The sequence below is a fragment of the Ammospiza nelsoni genome, chromosome 1, assembly GCF_027579445.1.
Source record: "Ammospiza nelsoni isolate bAmmNel1 chromosome 1, bAmmNel1.pri, whole genome shotgun sequence".
Taxonomy (NCBI): Eukaryota; Metazoa; Chordata; class Aves; order Passeriformes; family Passerellidae; genus Ammospiza; species Ammospiza nelsoni.
The window spans coordinates 137,017,085-137,023,114 of NC_080633.1; the positions used below are offsets into that span (position 1 = coordinate 137,017,085).

Here is a 6,030-nt window from a genome sequence, read left to right on the forward strand (position 1 = left end):
TTCATCTGACCTTTTGGACTTAGGTAGATGTTACCAGAAAATCCATTTACAGCAGACATTGGGAAAGGGAGGAACTCTAAGCTGTGTAATGTCTGTTAGTTCAAAATCCCAGAACACTCCCCAGAAGTAAAGAAATAAGACGGGCCATGGTGCATTTGTTATTTTATCTGAATATGTACATTGCTTTTGCTAGTCAAAGTAGCAGTTTTGCTAATTTCATTTGTTTCTGCTATCACATTCCTCTACAAAGTTAGACATTGCTTCTGCAAATGGGTCACTCTTGGTATCTCCATCCCCAGAAGAAAGAAAGAGGATTTCTGCATTGCACCAGCAACCACAAAGTAGAGCCAGTGCCTGGTTGTGCTACTTGGAGAAGTTTAAAACATAAGGACTGCAACTCTATGCCAAACACAGAATAAAAAATGCCCAGGGCAAAGACAGGAGCAAGGGACGGGTTCAGATAGGGCTGTGACTAACTACAAGAACCTTGCACCTGGTTATCCACTGGTAGAATGAGTGCCAAGGAGTTTTCCCAAGAAAGATTTCCTCACTTATTCTCTTCTGTGGGTGACATTTCTGTCTGCTGTCAGCCATGTGGTGTCACTGCAGGGGGAGAAGCATAGAGGAAGAGTGCACCAAAGGCTGAAAGCAGAGCAAACAAGCCAGGACTGTTCCACTTTACTAAACTAAACGACTTATCTTAGAAAGAAATCTGAAATACTCCTGAGGGCAATTCATGTGGCCTTAAGGCCTTTTCAGCATAACAGAATAGATGTAACCATTGGGTCTGTGGCTACTCACAACCTTAAGTGCTTCGTATTTAAGGAAATGGCAGCAGAAATAGTGAGAATGTAGACTGATAAGATGGTGTCTGATATTTTTGTAGAGTTTTAACAGAATTTGGTTTACTAGCAGATGACACCAGGATCTTCCAGCTGACACTGAGTCAGATATGAAGACACAGATTGAATAGGAAACAATAGTTTCTACCCAAAGTGGTAAGAAGGAAGAGATTACCATTGTAATCCCCTGGCTCTGTCCAGGTTTAGAAATGGTTAATAAATATCAGTGAGCACCATATATTTTTTTGCTTGACCTTCTGGAGGGCTACATAATTGCATTGCTTTTAGCTGTCCTGGCATTCCTTCCAGGCCTGGGTAGGGTACACATAGGCTCTGCCATTAAAAATAGCCCTATGAGAAAGAAAACAGCATTTTGGAATCTGAACTGAAAGAAAAATACATGGATTTTGCCATAAGTTGACATAATTTGTCTGTCTTATTATTCTTTATAAATCAGGTTCCACAAATAGATTCACAACATGATTCTGCTGGTAGAGGGAGTCTGACGTGTAGCTGATAAGCATCCAATCTAGACACCCATGCTTTCAGTGCTTTCTTAATTACAGACCCAGTTGTTCATGCCTCCAATTAGATGAGCTGCAGCTGGGAGGAGTTCTCCCAGGGCTGAGCTCACGTCAGAGGGGAGAGCAGGACTTGAGCTGCACCTGCAGAAACCCCCATGCACAGCCACACCTATGCAGCTTTTCACTGCACGTGGGATGGAGTTGCAAAACACATTACCTGCTGTCTTCAGGGGCCAGATACAAACATGGGAGGCAGAGTCTGCAAAGATGAAGACAGAAAACTCTGCAAATCCAGGTGCTGTCTCATGGCAGGCTATGAGATGGCCCATAACTTCACTTTCCCTGAGGATCCCAAACCAGGACCCATTTCCTTAAGCTCTTGTGGGTACATAGCAAGCTTATTCAGCTGTTGTGCTGACCTTCCTTCATGGCCCAAACCCTGGAAACAGGACTGAGACTATACCTGCTGTCACAGACCTTTTATCATCAAAGCAGGAGCTGAGAGGACTGGTTGTGCCTCCCCTCTCTCATTCATTGGGTACTGCTAGAATCTGGAGACACAGTGCAGGCCAGTGTCTGTGTAATTTATGCTCCTTTATGTCCCTGCAGACTCTCAAAAGGAGCAGTCATGATATAATCCCCTGTTAAAATACCATATTTGTTGAGAGTTCTCATGTGCTGCTGTGTCACTTGATTTCATTCTACCACCAATTCAAACGGAGTGCTGGGCTGCTTTCCTGTCTCTGTTTGGATTTTAAATCCTCTCTGGATCCTGCTGAAATAATCTCTGCCAGAGACAACTTTTTGCTAGGTATTACTGAAATGCTCCCAAGGAGCACATTTATTTCTTTCTTATTCTTGGCCTACACCAGGTCACAAGAAATGGGAGGAATTTTAAAGAAAATTCATGTAAATGAATGCCAAAATACTCCTCCTTTTGCCCCAAAATATCATCTTTCCCAGGTTTAGGGGGGTGCAAGCCAAGCATGGCTTGCTTTACCTGCATCCATGGTCTGTTTTCCAGGAACAAAACATGATGTGCATTGTGCAGGTAAGATCATCTCCCTGCTTGGGAACAGAAATGGGAGAGCTTTCAGGTGATGTGGAAGGCTGATTTGACTCTCCAGTCTCCCAAACATCCTGGCTAAAAGCAGATGGTTGTTACTGGAAATTTGCTTGTTTAAGATGTTGGCACCTGGCTTCTGCAGACTTGAGGATTTATATAGATTTAGCTACAGATATAAAATGAGTGTTACACCTGCTGCATTTTTAAAGCCCTTCACATAACTACTTCCATTTTCCTGTCTCCTCTGCAAGTTAATGGTCAGGGAATCTGTGCAATACTTGAATTTAAGCACTTTTTTGTAGGCAGCTCTCCCATTCAGCAGATCCTCCCTCTAGGGCAGGATCCCAGGGACAGCTGGCAATGGCTCCACCTCAACTTATTTCCTCTTCCAGCCTCATCAAGCACCTGGCTTACAGTGTGGATCTTGTGCACCTGGTGCTTAACCAGCACCCAGGATAAAGTGTTAAATATCTGGGATACATAGAGAATGAATATAAAGGTAGGCAAGGAAGGACTGTTAGCAAACCTTCCTTTAGACTAGTGGAAAGAAAAGGTAAGAGCAAGTGGAAGATTTTCCTAGAGCTGGTGTCACAAAGCCAGCAAGTGTTTGACATAAATTAGTAATAAAGGACTCATTACAGATGCTGGAGACATTAAAAAAAAATGAATGTGGTAGATTCCAGTGGTTCAATTTTTTAGTGTTAACTCCTGCAGGAATGCTTGGAGTTTTATCTCCTTCAGTATTTTAGCAGGACATACTGTATGTGCAATGAACAGAGGTTTGTATTCCTTGTAAGGAGGTGTTCAATTAAAAAAAATGTTATCAGGAAAATTGCTATGTGGTTTCATGAAAAACATGTTTTTCTTTACATGTAGGAAACCAGATTCATTAGAAGCAGTTGACATGACCTATTTTTCTCACCATATTTTTCAGTTCTTGAGACTCCAGGTTTTGACTATCAAAGGGCAGGAAAATGTGCCAAATTTCCCCTGTTAAGGACACCAGCTGGTAAAGTCTCCCTGCCTGGAGCAGTTGAGAGGTTCCAGTCCAAGGGCCTGATCCTTGCACAGGGAGTTGCTGCCCCTTCCAGAACTCCTTGGAAAGGAGTAGGAAACACTGGTTGTGAAGGTTTGTCATAACTTCTGATTTTAGACTTGCATTTCAGATAATCTAAACTTGTGTCAGGCTATTGTTTAGGAAATTAGCATTATCTCCAAAGAAACCAAAACCAGTTTTATACCTACACATGCATAGGTATAGGTACACACTATTCATACATCTTACTCAAAATGGCAGGGGAAAAGGAGTTGCTAACTATTTTAAAGAAAAGTAACCATAACAATATCATAGTCTTGATTTTTCTGTGGTGTTCCTGTTCTTCCCTAGTGAATAAAGTAAGCCTTAATGCATATACAATAGATTTTACTAGAATGCAAGTGTGCTTGGAAAAGTAGAAACCATTTACTGAAGGAAACTTGAACTTCCTGTGAAATGGAAACAATGTGAGAGCAAAATATTAAGATCATTCTTTTATTATATTCATTGGCCTTAAACTACTTATTTATGGACAGTCAGAAAAGATGGGAGAGGTGTTAGACATATTCCAGCCACAGTATGTATATTTTCATTATTGATGCTAAACCCCAAGCTATTTTAAAGAGGATTGGTGCCTTCAGCTCACCTTATGCTTTTAATAAAAATACCATTTTCATAGAAAAACTAATAGTGGCTTCCTGTCATTCCTCCAGATTTGGATTTTGCTTCAGACTTTGGTATTAGAGTAGGCACAAGGTACAAGGTAAGGTTTCCTAATGATTGCTTTTATGCCTAGCCAGGGCAATAAAATCAAGCTCCTTTTATATATGTGTGTGTGTGTGTATATACACACACACAGAAAGTACCATATCCTCTTTAAAGGTTAGGAGAACATTCTATGAGTTATTGATGTGGTGGAGATACACTACATTTACTGTGTATATTCTCCAGGCCTATGAAAGTCATGGAAAGTTCCAGGCCCATGGAAAGATTGTAGTGTCTTGGATCAGGCTCTATATGATTAAAGAAATAGATTAAACATTTCTGTTACCCTAACTCACTGCATGTCAGCAATATAGAGAAGGTCATTGAGTGGTTTTCTTTGGTAAATTTCACTTCTTCATTGGACATCTAACAAAGTTTTGAGTGTTGCAGTAACTGCAAGAGATTAAATGCCTATATCTGAAAAAAAATCATCTGACCAAAATTCAGGAGAAAGAAATATTATCATCAGTGATACAATCTGAACTTGACCAGAAAAAGGGAGGGAAATCCCTCAATGGTATAGATTTGGAAAAACTAAGGGAAATACCCTTTGAGAGCTACCCCTTGAAAAATACTCAAAGGACTATTTGAAGTTGAAAAGAAGTTGAAAATAAGGTGAGTTGCAAAGCGCCCTAAGGGACACAGCAGCACTTAGGGGTGGGTGATTTCCATTACCATCTACACCCAAAGGTGCATTCAACAGCCCCTGGACTCTGCAGAGAGGAACTCACTGTGATGCATTTTCAGGGCAGTAGAAATATAATTGGTGTATTGGAGACAGGCAGCCTCTGGGACAGTCACTGGGACACTGAAAGTAGTGGGAAGAGGAGGAGGAGGTGAAGGCTTTTGAGCCCAGAGCTTGCTGGAGGGCAAATTTTGATGGGGGATAGTTTGCTGCTGTTCTTTATTTCAGTTGCGAGTTTAGTGAAAGGAAGTTTTTTAAAAAATCCTATTGCAAATAAATACAATTTTTTTTTCTGAGTGCATACCTAAACCTTATTAACTGTTTCTCATTCTTAGGGAAATGACCCTTAGTGTGTTCAAATATTGGCTAAGCACTCAGATCTCAAAAAAAAAAACTGTGTAAACTGCTTAAGAATATGAATAGGATGCAGGATGAAACCTTACAGAAATATACACTGCAAATTATAGCCTCTTGTCATTAACCTATTTTCCTGGATGATTTTCTTCATAGGATCCAATAAAGGCATTAGCAAATGCCAAGCACTTCATCTGAGGGTACTGGACACTGTGTCCTGCTGTCACTTGTCTCAGAAGCCACTTGGTGTGGCTTCTCTGCCACATTATCCATGTTCAACACATCTGGCACCTTTCTCACCATCCCTCTAGAATACTGCTCTTGACCAAACAGCAAATTCTGAATTCTGGCCCTGTTCCGGTTCCAGGTCAGACTCAGCCAGGACTGGGACACCCACGTGTGCTGTGATGATGCATTGGGAGAGTCAGTGCTCCTCTGCAGAACAGGCTCAGCTTGTGTGAAGCTGCTCTGGTGTGGGAGCATATGGCCTCTGTGAGCCCTAAGTCCTGTCAGCCAAGCTAAGGAGCCATGAAATACAAAGTGATTCGAGCAAAAGCCAAATGGGGATGGAATAACACTGGAACTGGGAGTTGCCTTTGTTCTGACTTGTGTGCAGAGCTGTTGGTGTAAGCCCCAGCATGAGCACTTGGCAAGGAAATTGTACAAAAATTACTTGCCAGAGGCTTGCAGTTTATGCCTGTGTTCATTTCTGTGGTGAAATTTCACACCTGCTGGCCAAGCCAACCTGTACTTGGCAC

At 41.6% G+C, this 6,030-nt stretch overlaps 1 long non-coding RNA gene across 1 annotated transcript; it reads right to left on the bottom strand.

The window, feature by feature from the left end:
- Positions 1-1,040: 1,040 nt before the first annotated feature.
- Positions 1,041-2,593, bottom strand: LOC132079419 (uncharacterized). The gene is made up of 3 exons (XR_009419411.1): positions 2,367-2,593; positions 1,584-1,625; positions 1,041-1,193 (listed from the first exon to the last, which is right to left on the bottom strand). It is a non-coding gene; the product is annotated as an uncharacterized LOC132079419 (long non-coding RNA).
- Positions 2,594-6,030: the final 3,437 nt, after the last annotated feature.